This window comes from Poromitra crassiceps (assembly GCF_964638095.1).
Source record: "Poromitra crassiceps genome assembly, chromosome: 3".
Lineage (NCBI taxonomy): Eukaryota > Metazoa > Chordata > Actinopteri > Beryciformes > Melamphaidae > Poromitra > Poromitra crassiceps.
This window is the reverse complement of record NC_139625.1, coordinates 68,945,877-68,967,847: the sequence shown is the minus strand read 5'-3', so window position 1 is coordinate 68,967,847 and position 21,971 is coordinate 68,945,877.

The window sequence follows — 21,971 nt, the reverse complement described above, 5'->3', positions numbered from 1 at the left end:
CTACCACCCCAGTCAAGGACGGTCCTGGTACAACCAGGACTGGGTACAGAACCAGTCAGGGAACTCTTACTACCCCAGTCAGGGACGCCCCTGGCAGAACCAGGACCAGTCAGGTAAGAAATCACACAAACCCAACCAGCATAAGAATCAGTCAGGGAGCGACACCGACGGTAGGGACAGGCGAACAACCGCGGAAGACCAGTCGACCCGACTGCTGAACGCTTTAGCTGACACGGTAAAATTGTTCTTTGATAAAGACAAACCAGCTGGCTCCCCGCCGGAGCCAGACAAAACCCCGGTCGCATGACTCGGGGGGGAACCTCCGCCACCTGCCAAAGTTCGCTTTGTCAACAGGCGGAGGGGACCCCGAAGAACCAGATCCCTTCCTAAGTCTCCTTCTCAGGCTTCACCAAACCGTCCTACTCTAACTTTCATGGGCAACCTTGTCCGCAAGGGCAACGCCCATCGTATCTACACCCCAGTGGTGGTAGGGGGGTGCACTCGCAGCCTCGCCTTAGTGGACACAGGAGCCTCCATCAGCTTGATGAGTGCCAACACCTTCGAGAAGGTCTGCATAGCCATGCACGCCACCAATAGGCCACTTCGGATCGAGCCTTGTGATGTTAGCATCACCAGCTACACACAAGACCAAACTCCCATTGCTGAGCGTGCTCTGCTGGACATCACCTTCCAGGGGATGACTATACGCCACCCCATTCACATCAGCCCTCTCGATACCGAACCGCTTCTCATTGGCCAGGATCTCCTGGACCGGCTAGTCCCAATCATCGACTGCTCCAGCAATCGCATTTGGGCTCAGGTTCAAACGCCAAAGCCATGGGCGTCACCTGGCCGCCAGCCTAGCACAGACAGACAAGTCGCTGTCATCAAGGAAGCTGGCACATCGCTGCCGGCACGCAACGTTTCCACCGCTAGCCCCGAGCTGTACCGCCGCCTGTGCAAACAGGAGCGACTGCTCCCCGCATTCTCCACAAACGAAACCCGCGCGTCAGTTCCCGCTCGAACCGCGAAGGTTCCCGTACGCCTGGCCATCAGCCCGGGACAGAAACTGCCCGGCAGGCAGGCATTCTCCCAGCCGTTGCCCCGGCACAGAGAACAAAACATGACGATGCGCAGCACTCCTTTCTTTAAGTTGGACAATCGTTCAACCAACACTCTGGTGCAGAACCCGACGCATGCACCTGACCCAGCGCTGATGCGGCAGCCACTGGGAGTGTCAGTTAACAGCTCGTACACACCTCCAAAGGGGGGGGGCAAGCCCCACCACAGAGGTAGTGAACGAGACTTAGTAGGGTAGCCAGGATAGGTGCATGTCCACTCACTCCGCCAGTATGCACTAACCACTAACCTAGGCTACATAGAGCCCTACTGCCAGTAACTCAGACTCAACCTCCATGCCTTACAGACTCTAACCAACATAGTACGAGAGGACAAGACCTATGTGCACGCGACCAGAGACTTGACACAAGACCTTACAGGGAGATATCCTCCTCAGTCACCAGTCTGAGTGGGGGTAACATACCCCCCTACCTAGTCTCCCTATCTCTGGTTGAACAAATCTTAAAATCCGCCACGACCACCATGGCCTAGCCCTCTCAGGTACACTTGGCATATAGTCTTGGCAGTGCAATCCCAATTTTCATAGATCCACAGCATCTAGAAATAGGATTCCTTGTCAACCTACCAATCATTGAACCACAGAACATATAGGCTAAAACACTGTCACACAACCGCTATGACACGGTCACTAAACTGAGCCTATGAATCAGACGGTGTTCTACACGGTCCCCCTTGGGACCAAACTAGTCTAGTTCAGCCCCAAGGCAACTGGACCCCCATTCACCAAACATGTAACTAGGTCATCACACTACCTCACACTCCTTCTCTCCCTTCCCCTTATGCAAATCGTGTAAACACGAAGAGCTAAGTGACCAAGACAGAGAACCGGGCCCAGGCCCTGCCTAGAAAACTTGAAGTATGACAATCTGAATGTATTGCTTCGTGTGATGTAGACTAGTATGACAATCGGAATGTATTGTTTGTGTGATATAGTATAGGATGACAATCTGAATGTATTGTTTGTGTGATATAGAATGATAGAATAGCTTGAGAAAAGTCCTGCCCGGACACAGGTGATCTGCCCGGACTTGAGCCCAGATAGGACCACATAGCGTAGGACCTAACGAACTTGCTCCTTTCAGCCTCACGGACTAGGCAACCAATGGGTCGCCACCCGCAGGCCGCATGGCCCTGGAGATGCTTTAAAGACTGTGCCAGAACACACCCTTTCAACCATCGGGGGGATGTTGGGCCAGACATATTGAAGGAACATTGATATTGAATTAACAGTGATATTGAATGAAAGACATGTTGAACGAACACTGACATTGAATGAAAGACATGTTGTTTGAATACTGGCTGGTCTATGTGGAGACAGTGGGAGCACACAACCCCCACATACCTGGCCATTTGGCCAATTTGAATACCACACCCGTGATAAAAACCACAGGGGACCGAGCCGACTCCTTTGTCCCACAGCAGCGAGATAAGGTGAACCAATCGGTGTGCCTAAACCACAGCAAAGACACGCCCTGCACCCCAAAACATATACAGGTTTGAAGCCTGAAAACTTCAGTTCCTACGCAGCCTAGCTGCAGACAGGTCCTCCTCTGAGAAGTTCTAAGCTACAACAGGACGTGTGGTTAACTCGAGACAACCCACCCCTCCCCCCTTTCATCGCAGCTGAACTGCAGGCCGCAACCAGGCCTGACGATATCTGCATCAGAGCTAAACTAGCTTTGATATCCTGAACCCGATCCGCGTCGCCGCGACCAGGCGAGTGACTTCAACCCGAAGAAGCGAGCTGTGAGGCCCTCCTTTCCCCACCGAGACGACAGCAGATCCAAAGAACCCAGCGTGGCCAGCTGAGTTCGACTGCCTGCGCTCACTCCTCCACTTCTGCCCTCCTGCCTGCGGACGCACGAGCAACCCCCCCCTCCGTGCCGGAGGAATCTTGCGAGACCGACCAAAACAAACCGCTGCACACGCGTGTGCAAGAGCGCGCAAGCCAAGTAAGACTGAATTGATCACTCAAGTCCGGGCTTAGAATTGTTTAGAGTTAGATGATATATATCCATAGATATACATGATTGACTGATATGATACTGTAAATGAATCTGTGACTGTTTGTGTCTGACTGTAATTGTGCATATACCTGCATTACTGAACCCGAGTGTTTAAAAGCTAGCCATTTAATTCTTCACCGATCCCCGGAGGGGATCTAAGATAGCCAACGAGCCGAGAGGAGCTTACTTCGCCAGTTCAAAGCCGGTTAAAACTAACCGTGGTGAAGCAAGCGCCTCGCGGCCCCGTTTTTATCTAGACAGCGTATTTTCTCCCCCACGGGCACGTGCGTAAGCGCGGGCACGAACCTTTCCCCTATAAATACACACACATAGCTACTAGTCGGCTAACCTCCATTTGGTGCCGCGCACACACTCCCTTATCCTCCATTTTGTGTCAAGCACACCCACTCCTGTGTCGTCCATCTTAGGGTCGAACAACACATCCCTTAGTCATCCATTTTGGGTCAAGTCGGTCCTTCCGGGTCGGCCATTTTGAGTAGAGACCACTCACCCACACACACGCACACACACACACACACACACACTCTGCCTCCCTCTAGTGTTCATCCGGTGCCTTACACTTTCATGCAGATAAATCCTCCTAACCTCACGCTTTTTCTCCAATACAGTGAAGAGTTTTAGAATGTAACTTGGTTATAACTGAAATTCGTTGATTGTACTGCCAATACTTCCCTATTATTTTACATATAATAAATAGTGTCAACTTTTAATAGAATTCAACTGTTTCAGAGTGATTTTGTGGTATTGTGGTGAACTTTTGCCTAAGGATTGAGAACTCCCCCACTTCAGATAAGACTAAAGGTGATTCAGATTAGGTCCTGCAACTGCAGGTGGTGCCCCTAGGTTAATCCTTATCCAGGATTACATATTTTAATATTTTAATAATTTTATGAAATATTAATAATTTTCGGATTATTAATATTTTATTTTACCTAACTAAATTCACCCAAATAACGAGCACAACAAGGCTGTCACTAAGTTAGCACTGCTGTAATAGGCTGTCATTAAGTTATTAGCACTGCTGTAATAGGCTGTCACTAAGTTATTAGCACTGCTGTAATAGGCTGTCACTAAGTTAGCACTGCTGTAATAGGCTGTCATTAAGTTATTAGCACTGCTGTAATAGGCTGTCACTAAGTTAGCACTGCTGTAATAGGCTGTCACTAAGTTAGCATTGCTGTAATAGGCTGTCACTAAGTTATTAGCACTGCTGTAATAGGCTGTCACTAAGTTATTAGCACTGCTGTAATAGGCTGTCACTAACAGTGGCGGCTCCTGAGCTTGAAAGCAAGGGAGGAAACTCTTGAAAAACATTTGGGCGTTTTTTTTTCTTTTGCAGTTTGAAGACAGATTTAGAGGAATATCTCATTTTAATTTAGCATTAGACTGTTGTGATATATTGTTCAGTTTTAACCATCAATAATTGTTCCTTTTCTCATTATTTCATTTCTCAGAGTAAATACTGTATATTTATTTCGAGATTTTTTGTCAATTATTTGTGCTGTTATGGTTATTATTAGCTTAGTTACTCACTTCTACACTAGCTTAGTGTTACTCATGTATGGAATTATAGTGAAAATAGATTATCCCCCCGTTTTGCTGGGGGCCCCACTTTGAAAACCACTGGCTTAGGCTACAACTGTTGCGAGAAGCTGGTGAATGTTTGCACATTTTCAATACAGATTGAAGAAAAATAAGATGGATCAAACAGCTGCCACACAATTTAGAGTTGGTCAGATTGTGTGTAGTTTGTATGAGATAGCGTTAAATTACACTTTCTTTCATCTGGAACCAGAGTGTGTCTGGCTTCCCCTCTATCAGCATACTCGTTTACTTACATTCCAATTCATCAACTTTGGAGTGTTATTTACCCCCCCTTCCCGACATGCTAGGTTGACATGCTTGGTCCCAATCGATTCCTTATTTCTTCTACTTTCATATGGTATAAAGATCACCACTCTAGCTTTAAAGATCAGCTCGCTGTCAGCCATCGATTTTACAGGCCAAATTCAGTTAAGAGTGGGAGTTTAAGGTCACGGTTTTCATTAGGAAAAATGACAGGCTATGCAGCATGAAACATTAATAGGAAAAAATAGCGCTGATTGGTGGACCATTTGTACGCCGAATTTACTAGAAGACCCGGATAACTTTAACTTAATTGACTTACTTGCACATCCTTGCCGTCTGTAATCGCGTGCAGCCGATGACATTGCATATATCCCAGTGTTTGCTGAGATTTGTGTCCACCGCACGTACCACGACCGCCAGCTCTAACTCGTGTTGGCTCGCGTAATGCAATGCAACAACTGTCTGGCTTGTGAGCTAACTTACTGCTTGATAAAAAAATAAAAGGGGAAAATATAATATGCTGCTACTGTGTAAATACAGTATATTACTGTCATGTCATCACAGCAAAGTGGAATCTTGATGTCAGCATTCACTTCATAGACAATGGCGCTGGATTCAACAAGATTTTGAGACTCATTCATCAGACATTGGACAATACAATGTCAATCTTACCGATCTATCCAATCAACAACCAATTAGGTTGAATACATTAAATGATTGGTAGTGATTGGTGAGGGCGGTTTAGGCTTCACTGTTCCCTGTGAAGTGCATGCGTTTTTCAGCCAATCATATTTAGCATTAGATAAATTGCCGAGAAAATGAAACGCCCTAGGGGGAATGTTTTTCTACTGTACCCCTGAAGGACAGACCCACTGGCACAGACCTGGCACAGACTCTGTCTGCATGCTGCTCCATCAGTGCCCTACAGGCAGGGGCGGTTTTAGACCCTTTTTGGGTGGGCTGAAGCCCACCCTGAGATAGTCTCAGCCCACCCTGGAAGATAGAGGGTTAATGTTGTTGTTTTTTGTTTTTTTTTACAAAAATAAGAATAGCTGGCCCTCCTCTATTCATCTCTCATTCATGCTTTAAAGCCATAAAATAATAATAATAATGGTATTGGTGATCAGAAATGCATGCAACATACAACCTTTATTTTGAAAATATGGTTAGGTCTAGAGGAAGTTACTCATCTACACTCCTGGAAAATTGATCACCCAGGAAATAAGGAAGTGTTCTATTTCTCCTTGAGAGCCTCAGACTGACAACAAAGACCACCAGCAAGCCCAGGGAGATGAATTCTACTTTCTATAGTGAGTAAGGTGTTAAACACCATGATCATTGAGTTGGTTGAAAAATGAAGTCTTTATTTTAAGTTATATTTTGTAAATGAACTTCTTCATTAGTCAACCAGAGTTGACTATGAAGTGAATGGGGGCAAAATCATGCACCCTGCATCTAATGTATTGGGTACCTGTGATTATCATTGTGGGGCTACTGAGCTGAGGTGTAAACTAGGCTACTAGTGCTAAGCTGTTTGTTAATAGTTCTGTTCATATGCAAATGGCCACTAGCATAATGCTAAGTGGCCAGCCATTTTGGTAATGTGTTAAATCGTAGCCTATGTTTAGAATAGCCACTGATAGCAGTGTTGCTTGCTATGTGTGAAGGTTAGCTTTATTCATGGTTGCCATACAGTTTATAAAGTTAATTCCTTTAACTTCTTTGGTACCTCATTAACCTCAAGTCACTCTTAGATTATTGTTTTATTTATTTTGTGTGGAGGTGGAGAACAGAGGAACTGTGAGAAGAAGCTGTATCTGCTAAGAAGTATACACACACAGAAGAAGAAGAAGAAGAAGAAGAAGAAGAAGAAGAGTGAATCTGATAAATTGATTAAGCTTTCTTCATAGATCTAGTCTCTTCATTTTGATGTCAAAGTGCACCACATTGATACATTTTTACTTTAAAATGTACAACATTTTCTCTGTGGGGGGCATGCCCCCGGACCCCCCTAGGGGGTCTGCCATCCACCATATAGATCCTTTGGGGGCTGAGCCCAAAAGTGTCATCCTAAAACCGCCCCTGCCTACAGGTGTCACTGTTGTTGAAGCATTTTAAGAATAGCATGATTTTTATTAAGAAAAAACACATTTGATTGATATTTTATTAAAAATATATATATTATTATATAAAATCCCCCATCTCTTCTAAAAAATAAGGGAGGACCATCCTCCCTTGCCTCACTAGAAAAACCTCCTGTGGTCAGTAAGTTATTAGCACTGCTGTAATAGGCTGTCACTAAGTTAGCATTAGTTGACAGCTAGGAGGTTCTATATTAATGTTTGACAGCTGCAGAATAACTTATCAACCATACAGTCAATGGTAATGTGTTTATAAATGAATAGCAATAGCAAACCTTTTCCCCCTGCAGGAGACCACGCAGACTATAGTCTTAAAGGTCCCAATTCGTGCAGCTGTAACCTCTTAAAAACGTGTGTCTCTGGTCCATAAAACATGATTCTGGATTAATTTGTCGAAAATATAGCAACCCCGTTTGTTGTGACGGAGTTCTCACTTCCTCATCTCGTCGCTTCCCAAGAACGGTCTGTTTCTATAATATATTCAGAACTAACAGTTCCCATTGGCCGCTGAGGGAGAGCCCGCCCCAGGCTCCCAGCGGCCAATCAGATTAGCGTCTGTGGACCAGCACGCTAGGTTGCGAGTTATCGTTAACTTAACGGTTACTACGCTAAAGAGGACATCTCAAAATGCCTAGACTTACCGAATGCACCTCTGCAGTTGCTGGATCACGTACAGTTGGCGTAGCTCCAGCTAGAAGTGTTAATTTTGTGGCTATAGACAAAATGGTGCAGGTAGCTTGTGTGAGAGAGACCCGCGCAGTATGCGTGACGTCCCAAATCCCCTCTGGGCAAACGAAGCGTTTGGGGGTGTGGCTTGGAGGATACTGCAGGGGGAAGCTGGATAGGGACAAATCCAACTGTGGCAGTTCTGAGATTGTGACCACTCATTACAGGGAGGAATGACAGCAGTATATATGCATTTACAAGTAAAAACAGCTTTTGCACGGAATGGGACCTTTAATATACCGATGCGTTTTATATACTGTACCGGGTTTTATAGTAACTGACAAGTAAAGCCTATCCTGCTGCTCTCAGCGGAGGGGAGAAGGGAGGGGGTGTGCTGTGTATCTGTGTGAAGCACTGACAGGGGAGAGAAAACGCACATCAGCCACACCAATTTATTGGCAAATGCACTGGATTCAACACATTAACATTGGTGAGAAAAAGTTGCCAGATTTGTCGCTAGTCGTTTTTGAGAAATAAAGTCACCAGGGGGGTCTGAAGTACCTAAATATAGTGACACAGGCGCCAAGTTGGCAACATTGTGGATAGTTTGGTCCACAAAATAAAATATACCAAACTTAAAATCTGACATAATTGCACTCGACGAAAAACCGAGACACCAAGAAGCGCGCTATGAGGTTCACAATTCAATACAACCACGATACCTTCAATACAACCACGATACGGTCAATACAACCATGCTACGTTCAATGACAACAAAGTCTGACTGTGACAAATTATGTTTATTTCTGAGCTACATATCGACGGCAACTTTTCAAGAAAAAAACCAACAACGCTGTGCTCTTAAAATACTGAATACTGAACACCACGTCGTCAAAGTTGGCACGTCTTCATTATAGACAGTTTCTCGCTGAATGTGTCATTACATTATTATTATATCTTACCTGAATAAGCTCAAATGATGTTAAAGGATCATCAGTCTGAATTTGATCCACTTTTTCCGGGGTGCCTCCCTCCATCTGGAGCAGACGGCCGCGCGCATATGCTGTACCTCCAGGCAGGTCCTCCAGCAGCGAGCGTGAGCCAGCTCCCAGGCCGAGTTAGAGGCAGCGTCTCGGGGCAACAGAGCCTCTAACGAACGCCAACATTATTCTCATCAGAAACCACTCTGATCTCCACAGTTTAAATGAGTTTGCAGCCCAGGGACAATTTTAAAACATTTTATTGATCTATTTATGTCAGACGACGGCAGAAATACACACGGGCATTTGGATCTGCTTCACCGTGCCAGCTTTTCCGGGTAATTCCTCATGCCTGTAGGGTTCAGATGGAGGTTCTGCCGTCACATACACGGTGTGATTGGCAGCTCTAACTTCCAATGGTGATAAGTAGATTACCCAATAAAACGTCAAAACATACCAGTAGATAGAGGAGAATGGATATATTCCATCTATAGTAATAAGTAAAAATCATAAAACATTTAGTTAAGTGGTTTATCATCAGACAGCGACAATATATTTCTAGCTATGCCATTGGCTTGCTAGAATGTAAATAGCATTTTTAAAATGTCTTTACAAAGTGTGCTATGTTTCAATATGTTGATATTGTACGTATCCGTGGATTGAATGAATGAATACTTTATTTTGAACATGTAAAAAAAAAAAAATCACAAACAAATACAAAACAAAACAAAACAAAAACAAATCAAACATATATCATATATATATGTTTGTTTTCCCATACATAAAATAACATAAAAATAAAATAATTCAGCCCCAAGGGCAACACTCAATGTACAATGTGTCCAAAAAGGAGTAGGAAGAAGCCTAAACACTTATCTAGTCCTACCCCCCTCTTCATCATTTGTCAAACTTAAGTTAATAATATCTCAACTTGGTCTAGACACCGAGTTTGACACCATAGATAAAATTAATGAAACAAAACAAAAAAAGCATTACACATAACTCTGTCACCAATTGTATATTCGTTACTGTCCTGCTTCGTCCCAGTACCCTTTGAAAATCTGTTGTTTATACCCTTTTTCTAAATGGTTTATGCTTGGACATTGCTTGAGATCCACATTCATACTGTTCCATAGCTTCACACCATATATTGTGATACAGAAGCACTTTAATCTTGTCCGTGAGCATTGTGTTTTGAAATGTGTCTCCCCCCTTAAATTATAGCCCCCCTCTCTGTCAGAGAACATTTTTTGAATGTTTCCTGGCAGCTGCTTATTACTAGCCTTATACATAATTTGTGCAGTCTTAAACTCTATTATATCCACAAATTTCAAAATGTTTGAATTTAAAAATAGTATATTAGTGTGATCTCTATATCCAGCATTATTAATTATCCTTATAGCCAGAGCCAGATTAATACCCCCAGGGGCCCCGGGGCACTGAAGCTCCCAGGGGCCCCCCTACCCATCGTCCGGATGTTTGGATGTTTTTTCGCCATATTTAGAGGAATATCTCATTTTAAATTAACATTAGTATTATACTGTTATGTTATTATTCCGTTTCTGAGATTCAGTTTCTCACTCACTCATAGGCGATTCTAGGCTTTGCAAAGAGGTAGCACCAGCAGGATAAAGATATTAGTCTGACTGGGGGGTTTCTAGGGGGGGCTGTGCCCCCCTGGACAAAGAAATTTTGTACATTTTAAAGTAAAATGCATGAATCTGATGCACTCTGAGAGCAAAAGGAAGAGGCTAATCTTCACATTAATATCCTCTTCACTGTGCTGTGGCTTTACAATGATGAAAAAATAATTGACATTACATTTCCAATACAAAACAGCAGAGGGTGCCGCAGCACCACAAGCACCCCCACTTCTCGCGCCCCTGGTCACCACTTGCCCACAGCATCCAATGAGACTAAATCATCAGACTTAATCTTCTTGGAAACACATTTTATTTTGTCCTGATTGGTCTTAGATTTGTGTCATAGTTCTGTGGAGCCCAACATGAGCCCAACAAAAAAAAAAAAAAAAAAAAAAAAATTGGAGGGCCCCTTCACCCCAAGGGCCCCGGGGCACCTGCCCCAGTTGCCCTATGGTTAATCCGGCCTTGCTTATAGCTCTTTTCTGTAGTAGTATTTGCAGAAATGTACAATGCAACATTTTATTCTGGCGATTGGGTTGGTGTGTGTGTGTGTGTGTGTGTGTGTGTGTGTGTGCGCCCCCCCAAATGACAAACCATAAAATGAATTAGATGATATATTTCAATAGGAGAACACAGAAACCATACTAGCATGCTTCCGTGGTTGAATTGCACATCACAACTTCATAGATGTGCAGATTTGGACGGCACGGTGGCTCAGTGGTTAACACTGTTGCCTCACAGCAAGAAGGTCCCGGGTTCGAACCCCGGTCCTTTCTGTGTGGAGTTTGCATGTTCTCCCCGTGTCTGTGTGGGTTTTCTCCGGGTGCTCCGGTTTCCTCCCACCATCCAAGAAAGACATGTATGTTAGGGTTAATACTCCTGTCAGTGCCCCTGACCAAGGTACTGGCAAAAGAACTGGAGTTGGTCCCCGGGCGCTGCACAGTGGCTGCCCACTGCTCCTAGTTCTAGGAAGGTTCCTAGTAGAGGATGGGTCAAATGCAGAGGATTAATTTCCCCAAGGGGATAAATAAAGGATAACTTTATTTACTGAAGAAACTGTTCCTTCTTTCCTCTCATTCTCTCTCCTCCCTCACCATTACATTATGTGTGTGTGTGCGTGTGTGTTTGTTTGTGTGTGTGTGTGTGTGTGTGTGTGTGTGTTTGTGTGTGTGTGTGTGCCAGTGTGTTTCCACCTGTCCTCAGAGCACATTAGTCCCTGGGGAGTCATTTCTAAAGAGGTTTTACTGTAGATTTGAATGACTCAAACACGCACACAAAACCACACACATGCACAAAGGCAAAACACACATGACGACGACACGTTCATATCCCACCATAAGTGGTTGATGAATGGGGAACAGATTTTCTTTAACCTCAAAAGATGACAGGGGGAAAAGGGTGGTTGCTCACGGCACAAACTGATTTCACCAAATAACAGTTGTTCCTGGACCAACATTTCTTCCTAATACGGGCCGGGAAACCCCGCCCCGAACTCATTTGATTGGTCGCCGCAATTGCTTCTTCCTGAAAACGTGCGACAAGTAATTTTTTTTTGTTAAGATTAGGGTTAGCTGGTTAGGGTCTAACCACAACCAGACCAAAACCCTAACCACATTGTTGTACTAAACCTAATGTCTAACTCTAATGTTTTATGAAAACATGTGTGGTTCAACCAGGAGTCAAACCCCAGTCCTCAGATTTGAAGGTACACACCTTATCCATTAAGCTATAGGACTGAGCACACTGTGAGCTGCACTTTTTTCACACCCTAACCCTGATCTTAACCTTTTTTTTTTTTTTTACTAGGAAGAAATGTTGATCCAGGAACAACTGTTACTGAAATCAGATCATTATTGCCACCACCACCCCACACACACACACACACACACAGGAACATGTGCACGCACGCACATACACGCACACACACACACACACACAAACACACACACACACACACACACACACACACACACACACACACACACACACTACATAATATGTTTGAATGTTTTTGTATATTCTGTAATATTTTATACAACATTATTACATTGCATCATGTTAAAGGTAATTGTTGTCAACAGGGCAAATAGTGGACAAAGTGATCAAATGTATCACAATATAGCCAACCTAACACACACTAGTGTCATTGATGGCCTCTGCTGACCGTGTGCGCGCGCGCACATGTGTGTGTGTGTGTGTGTGTGTGTGTGTATGTGTGCATGCGTGTGTGTGTGAGAGAGAGAGCGAGAGAGACTTGGGGAAAGCTTGACAGAAGAGGAGCTCCCTTTTAAATGAAGTTGCCCTGTAGCTCATTGCTCATAATGCACAAGGCATGGCTGACAGATGGGGAACGTGTGGTATATTATTTTACCAGCAAACATTACACAGAGGAAAGGGTAGTTTTACAGTACACTGAGTTACGCATGCACGCATATACACACACACACACACACACACACACACACACGCTCGCGCGCGCAGGCCAGGCACAGGCATACACAGTTGCACCACCAGACAGCTATTTGGAGGGTGTGTGTAAAGAAGGCTTCATTGTGAATCGTTAAGCACAAGAGAGAGATTAAGGGAGCAAGGGAAGAGCAATTTAATGCAGAGCTCATGTGAAAAGCTCCTTTTCATACCCTTGGCTACATATAAATGCACAGCAATATTCCCCTTGAATATTCAGGATAAGTATTCAAGCGCTCCCTTCATTACATGGCCAATATGAATCCCATTGACAATAATCCGGATAAAGCCCCTCTGAAACCTGTATGCTGACAGGAGGGTGGATACTTATAGGGGATACTTGGCATGTACTTAGGCCTATAAATGCATGACAGCACTGTCTGTGGGTGGAGGTATGTCTGTGGGTGTGGTGGGTAGAGGAGAGACAGCTGTTAATGGCAGGTTTGTTTATCAGGGTCGCATCGAGGCAGAGTAGCACTATTTAGCATGCTGGTGTCCTTGCCTCACCTTGCCACATAAAGGGAGAGATAGGATTTTTTTGATTTGGGGTTGTATGAGGCAGGGCCGTAGCTAGCTATGAGGACGGGGAGGTCCGGACCTCCCCTAATATTTCAGCCTGCCAAAAATTTTTTTTTTTTTTTTTTTTTTTTTTTTTTTTTGCAGGCCAGGCCAGGCCACTCACTGAACAGCAGGCCAGGCGCCACCTACTGGTTTACTAGTGGTTTTATTACTTTATTCAGGTTTAAAGTGGGTGCATCTCATTGTAAAATTGGACTTGGCCCAAATTGGGCTTCAAACGGCCCAAATCAGGCTTCAAACGGCCCAAATCTGGCATTAAACGACCCAAATAGGGCTTCAAACGGCTCAAATCTGGCTTCAAACGGCCCAAATTGGGCTTCAAACGGCCCAAATTGAGCTTCAAACGCCCCAAATTTTTTCACGCGCGTCGGCCCGTATCGGCCTGGCCTGCTTGGTATCTAATGCCCGGCCTGAATTATGATCCCAGTCCGCCCCTGGTGGTGAGTGATGACTGTCTGTCTGCCTGGCGAGATAATTGAAGGTGAGCGAGCTGCGAGACAGTGAGCGAGTGAACGACAGACAGTGAGTGACACTGACAGATTTTTTAGCAACAACCAAGAAAGTAAGTGTTTAGTCTGTCTCTTAAGTAATGTTACCTGTGTGACACGTTGGGATGCTACAAGCCAAGCTCCCGAAGTCAGGTATGCAGGTGGCTATATGCATGGTTTCAGTTTCATGACCCAATAAGTAACAAAAAGAGGTGGTGTAAAGGTAAAAACAACATAATATATTTTATTTTATTTTTCAATCGTTCCTATCAGGAATAAATAAATGTCCCTCTGTATGTTTTTTTTATTATCGATGATGACTTTGTGTGTTGTGTACGGCTTGGGTTGTGTACCTGTGTTTGTAGGTGTCATTTTGATATGAATTTGGCTAAAACAGTTTGTGTTTGTTAGTTACAATTATGTTGACAGGAGAGCTGAGCAGGTGGTGACATGAAAGAGAATATACTGAATAATGACATCACAACAGTATAATCCTAATGTTGATTTAAAATGATATATTACTCTAAATATGGCTTAAAAAGGGAAAAAAAAAAACTCAATTTTTTTTAGGGCGCCGCCGAATCCGCCTCCCCTTGCTGGACCTCCCCTATTTCGGAACCCTGGCTACGGCCCTGGTATGAGGTACTTAACGACCGGCGCTGTCCCAGTTTGGAGAAATGGACAACAGCGGTGTGAGGCAAGTAGAGCGGTGTGCTGAGTGTGAATAGGGTCAAAAATCTAAGAAACAACAGAAACATAAAAAAAACATAAAATGCTTAAAGGTCCCTTTCTGTAAGTTTGGCCAGAAAATAAATGTTCACGTGTTTTCTATTACCAATGAGTGAATGCGCCGTTCCGTAACTTAACAAATGAGCCCAGCCGCGTCTCTCTGCGTTCACCCATTGCAAAGATATTGCAGGATTTTCATGCTGGCCACGGTTTATACTTTCCTGGCAAATTTGGCGGATGTGACGTTCTGCACGTTCACGAGCCTGCCTCTTGACCTCATGGCTCCGGCGGAAATACCAATGAAGAAGACGGCTAACAGGAAGTGGCTAACGTTACGTTCGTTGCTAGCTGTCAGTAAAAGCAAACAACAACACAGACTCCAGCAAAAAGTCCACACACACAAAAATAAATAAATATTATATTTATGATGCCCGTCTGGCCAGACAGCAGCAATGTCACCGACATCGGGGGGAAACTTAACTAGAGTCGGGGCTGTGTGTTTTCGGTTCATGGAGGGATCTTGCTGCTTGTAGCTGCTGTAATGTGGGTTTGACCAGATAACGTTAGCTGCTTGCTAATGGATTTACCACCTGGTCAGAAACTCCGCTAACATTACCGTCTTGTGTGAATTGCAACAGTCGCAAATATGCCTAACATTCCTACCGTTATGCTTATGGTCATGGAACATTATTGTTTGACTGCAGTTAGCTGCGGTGGTGAGACTGCCTATTATAATGTTAGCTTGATGCTATATGCGGCTAACTAATAGATTTAGCTATATTTATAGGAATTACCACCCAGCCCCACTATTAACGTTACCATCTTGTGTTGATAATGAATGTAAAAGTCGTAAATATGCCTAACCTTACTGTTATGCTTATGGAATATTGTTTGGCTGTTCAGTTTGGTCAACTATTATACGGTACCAGGGAAGAAGGCTCTGGCTACAGTTAGCTGCAGTGAGACTGCACATTATTATAACGTTAGCTTGATGCTATACGCAGCTAACTAATAGATTTAGCTATATTTATAGAAATTACCACCAGCCCCACTAATAACGTTACCGTCTTGTGTTGATAATGAATGTAACAGTCGTAAATATGCCTAACGTTACTGTCTGTTATGCTTATTATGGTTCATTGTTTGTTCAGTTTGGTCAACTATTAGACGGTACCGGGGGAGAAGGCTCTGCCTCTGACTGCAGTTAGCTGCAGTGGGACTGCACATTAGTATAATGTTAGCTTGATGCTAATCGCGGCTAACTAATATTGATTTACATTTATAGAAATTACCACCGAGCTCCTCTAATAACATTACCGTCTTGTGTGGATAATGAATATAACAGTCATAAATATGCCTAACGTTACTGTTATGCTTATGAAACATTGTTTGATTGTTCAGTTTGGTCAACTCCAGGCATTACTACAGGGCAAGCAGGGTAGTTCCTGGCTCACGGTAACATGAATATCCTTATCCATTTCCCCGCAGCCAATGCAAGCCAAAACAAGACCAAACATGCCAGTGGTATGTTTGTGGAAGCCACAATAACGTCCGATAATTCATCCAGAATCCTTCCTGGGCATCTCGAGGCTGATCTGACCAATAAATTGTCAGATAAAGTGACTTTTATGAGTTAACGTTACAAAGCAACCAACAGTCTGCTGTTGCCAGGCAGCTGCTTGTGCGCGTGCGAGTATGGTGCCCGCGCGTCAGCTCGTTCACACGCTGCCTGCAGTTACTCTAAGGGCCACCGGTGTCAGTAATAGTTAGAACTTACGGATAGGACCTTTAAATACTGCTCACCTGGCGTAATCCAAGTCACCAGTCACCACAAGCCCTGAGATGCATGTCATACCCCACATGGAAAGAACCTATATGTACCCTATATGTTTTAATATAGGGCCACATATAGTTTTCCCATATATGGTGCATACATAAAATTGACCGATTTCCTATATTATATGTACATATGTGTACCTATATGTATAGGTACATATATGTACCTATATGTATAGGAAATCGGCCAATTTTATGTATGCACCATATATGGGAAACCTATATGTACATATATGTACCTATATGTAGGATCTTAAATAAAAATTTTAGCTGCGCACACGGGATTCGAACCCTTCTCCAAGGTCCAAGCCTTGCGCTCTACGTGCTGAGCTAAGGCTGGGGAACATTAGTCCGTAAAGAAGGGGGGGAGAAGGGGAGGAAGGGGGAAGAAGGGGGGGAAAAGGAGGAGGAAAAGGAAGAAAAATTGGGAGGATGCAGGTTCGAATCCAGCTGTGGACTTACTTGAATTTTGTCCAATGTCATTCAGTTATTGCCTTGGTGCTCTGAAACGATGTCAATGTGCTGCAACTCAAATCTAATTAAACTATAATGTGATTTTGATCAACTTTTAATGCACCATCACATTAGGCTACTTGTGTAAAATGGAAGAGACAGGTTTACAATCCCACCTCAAGCATGTTGGTAAATATGCAATGCATGGTTTTAAAACTGGGTCTTTATTATTGTAATAGGGAAAGAAAGTACCGTATGCACTTTAAATATTTAGTTTTTTTAGGCTATCTCAAAAGTGGGTAATGCCCTAAAGAAAAGTTGAAAGTAATGATTGAATGAGTGATAACTGATTTGAGCACTTTATTGGTCATTCAGTCAAGTATAAAACATATTGGCTATAATGTATTATGTAGTAGATTTAAATATCATGGTATTATCAAAGACACGAAGAGAGAATACATTTCAAATAAATTCATCATTTACAAAAACAAAACGATTAGACAATGTGCAATCTAAATCAAATAAAGAACACAGTGGACAATGAATAATAATAAACAGCAATGAAAAGAAGAAAAAGAAGAAAAGAGACAGAGAGGGTCCTTTGAATGAGAGTTCACTTGTCTGACCCCAGAGTGTCCAATCACAGCTAGAGAGCAGGAGCTGAGACAACCAAATGGCAGCATCAGAAAGGGTCAGTGTGAGTGTAACTTTGTGTAGATCAGTGTCGAGTGTGTGTGGTGAGTGTAACTTTGTGTAGATCAGTGTCGAGTGTGTGTGGTGTGCAAAAAGCTGGCATCTGTATGCTGCCATCATGCTGGCGTCAGCAGCTCCTGGGTCCAGGTCTTGATGATGGTGGGTTGTGTTGGAGGCGAGCAGGCTCTGCAGACACCACACTGACACTTCACCACTGTAGGGAAAACACAAACATGGGACACATCAGACTGATAGATACACGTTGTAGATGATAGATGAAAAGAGACATAGTTGGCATGGATTAAACAGGATGAATCACATTTTTGATGTAGATCCTGGACCTGTTTTAATGCCAGGTGTAAATTGAATCCAGCTAAGTAAGTAAGCAATTAACTAAGAAAGTAACATTTATTTGTAACGTTTATTTATATAGCACCTTTCACAGAGCAGTCACATTGACTGGTGATGTAGGGATGGATCAGGTCACAGATTTACACAGGTGCCTGACCATGCAGGGCTTTATAAGTGATTACAAGAACCTTAAACTTGATGGAAGCCAATGTAAGGAAGCTAAGATGGATGTGATGTGACATGTCGTGCTGGACTAAGCAGCTGTGTCCACAGGGAACGTCTGTTTGAGCTGCCAGCGCCTTTCTGCAATTCATTCTCTATGGTAAGGACGCTCTAGGAGCGCTCCTCTTCCCAGCACCGCACCTGGTGTTTAAACGCTCTCGATGGCTAGTGTTTTTGGGCAGGGTGCTCTGGGCGCCTCAAGCAGAGAAAAGTTACACAATGTCAATTTTTTTCAGCAGCAACAAATAAATGCTGTGTCTGTGCATGTTGGAAGCACTCTGGACATGATTTCCAAAGCATTCTGACCTGGGAAAAAAACAAAAAACAAAAAAACAATCCCTGTGGGCATGCGGCCTTAGTCAACAGCAGTGTACTGGACCATTTGTAGACAGTCCAGGGACCGGTGAGGCATGTCAAAAGGGAATTACAGTACTCCAGGTGGGATGATACAAAAGGCATCAATAATAATCTGTGTGACACAACAGACCTGAGTGTTTGTTTCTAAAATGTGTGTGTGTGTGTGGGGGGGGGGGCATGTACAGGACAATGACTTAACTTGATCAAAGGACATAGCCTGATCAAAATAACACCAATATTTCTAAGATTAGACCATACAGTTAAACACTGAACAACCTTGGAAATGATTTTGTCTGAAGCAATAGTAATGACTTGAGTCTTGTCTGTGTGAGGTTGTTAAAACGTTTTTAACACAATCTGGACAGGAGACACAATCAGGTACTCACTGTCAGGAGTCGTGCAGGCTGGTCCACGCTCGCTGTAGCAGGTGGGATGTGTGCCTGTGCAGACAAGATGTGGTGTGCTGCTGGATGACGAGCAGGAGCTCCTTCAGATACTCCAATGCCTGGGACACGCTGTCTGGAGTGTAGGCGCTCACCTTGAGAAAGATACACAGAGGGAAAAATAAGTCCCAGTGAAATTAAATATGACTATTTCACCTTGTTGGCCAAGGAGGCATGAGTGGGTGAAGGTGAGGTCATACCTGAAGCCCTGCTTGGAGTAGAGGGTCACCTTGCTCCATCTTGCTGGGATACTTCAGTAATCCCTGAGCTGTGCAGATACCTGGCTGTGGCAGTCTGAAACACACAATGCACATACGGTAACTTAACTGGACTTGCATACATGTACCATCACATACTGTACCTGATGTTACAGTGTATTGTGTTAGGGTCATGTTGTTAACTTGAACATGGATAAGCCATATAATCTTACCTTATAAAGGTCATGCCATCTCTCTTTTTTTGGGCAAGGAGCAGGTATGTTTCCCTCACTGGATGGCCATACCAGACACCCCAGTAGAGAGCCACTCAGTGTCACCTGCCATAGCCTTGTTGTTTCGTAATGACATCTGAAATTATGTACAGTAGACTAAATTATACTTAGAGCAATAAACAAACATACATTAGATACTAAAAACATACAAACAGAAACACAGGCATAGACAGGCATTTAATGTTTATATCAGTAGGCCTACCTGCTGTTACTTTTATCTGTGTATGAGTTTCTCATTATTACTGATAACAAGGTTTACTATTTCTTATTTAGCTGTTAACGTTAACGTGAACTTGGGTTCAGATAGCGAAAACACAGCCACAGCTAACGCTAGTTAGCTTCTCGTTACGTTATGCTGTGATATTTACGTCAAAGACCGCGATCAAAAATATGCGCAAATATCAACGATATGGCCAAAGTGGACGTGAAATATGTGTATTTAATTAAAACATGAAAAGGATCGGCAGTTGCTTACCTGTAACGTTGTGTAGGGATAATAATAAGAGCTAATGGCTAGCTATCCGTTAGCCAAACAAACCACACACTGGGGTACTTCCGGTGAAGAAGAAGAGGGCGGTGACCTCTCGGCGGTCGGATTCGCTGGGATTGGCTGAATGAAAGATTGGATTCGCCTTCTGATTGGATGGCTTTGTGAAAGATTCACTTGGTCATTTGATAGGCTTCTGAATTATTAGGCTCGCCATGTGGTTGGTTCTTGAAAGATTAGGCTCGGCATGTGGTTGGCTTTAGAAAGATTGACTTCGCCCTGTGATTCGTCGACTTGTACAGACGAGCAGTGGTTAGGTACCGCAATACATTTTCTTATACTAACCAGAGAGCCGGGCACATTATATACTCTCTCGCACACAACGTAGACCACAATTGTCAGCAATCGGGAAGTTATTTTATGTGATGCGTACGAGTCATATTATGTAACAGACTAAAATTATGTTGTGTGTGTGTGCATCTATAGTCTGTAGGCTGTACGGCTTCAGAGGTTAACTTCATTTAACACCAGAGACTCAGGAGGTAGGCCTACATGTATACAGTCTGTTACAATAACATAGTGTGCCCAGAGCACCTCGTTCCGCACTTGGTGCAGACCGGTGCAGACTTGCTTTGGTCTAGTCAGTCACAGCTAGAAAGTACTTGCGCATGCGCGTTGCTGCAGGAACTGAATTCATTATTTTATAGTATTGCGCTAAACTATTAACCATAGTTGTGTCCTGGAAGCTTTTTGCTGGCACCACATAGCCTATAGTCCCATATTTATGATATTTCATGTGACATAAAATGCGTTGAAATGTAGTTTTCGTGTAGACCAGATTTCAACTCTCAGTTACACAATAAAAGACAATAAAATGCCAATTCACACACTATCAATATTGTCTCTATTCCAAACTACAACAAATGTTTTAACAATATGATGAACCAAATTGTGTTTTTTTACACGTTTACGTTGTAACCGCATTTTAGCCGGTTGAAAAGAGGGTGAAATTAGGTCTTAGACGTTCAAACCCAATATCACCCAGATTTAAACTAAAAATCAACGTTGAAAAAACGTTTTGTGCTCGCTGGGTATATATGGATTATGACACAGTGTATACAAACAGATTTGTAAATGACCTATATAGGAGGCATATACCTTGTATTGTGTACATATATGGCCTATATGTGGATATAAAGAAGTGAGACCTATATGACCTGTATTATGAACATATAGGGCCTTTATGTGTATATAAAGAAGCTATATAGGAGACATATATGCCCTGTATGTGCACATATAGTACCTATATGTGGATATAAAGAAGCTATAGGAGACCTATATGCACTTATATGCACCTGAATCTGGCCTATATGCAACCTATATGCAGCATAAATGTGGCCTATATGCGCATATATGCACCTAAATCTGGCCTATATGCAACCTATATGCGGCATATATATGGCCTATATGCTCCTATATGCGCATATATGCACCTAAATCTGGCCTATATGCAACCTATATGCGGCATATATATGGCCTATATGCTCCTATATGTGCATATATGCACCTAAATCTGGCCTATATGCAACCTATATGCGGCATATATATGGCCTACAGTATATGCTCCTATATGCGCATATATGCACCTAAATCTGGCCTATATGCGGCATATATATGGCCTATATGCTCCTATATGTGCATATAGGTTGCATATAGGTTGCATATAGTTGCATATATGTTCATATAGATTCTTTCCATGTGGGACACCCTGTTTTCAGCTTAAATATAGGACGAATCAGCGTGACGTCACTGCCACCCAGAAATGCGGAACCCCGCGGCAGTTAGTATGAGTTGTGCCAAACAAATGTTAATATCTCAAAAACCGTCGTAATATCGTCGCTGTCGTTCCAGGACCTCGAATCTCCAAAAGAG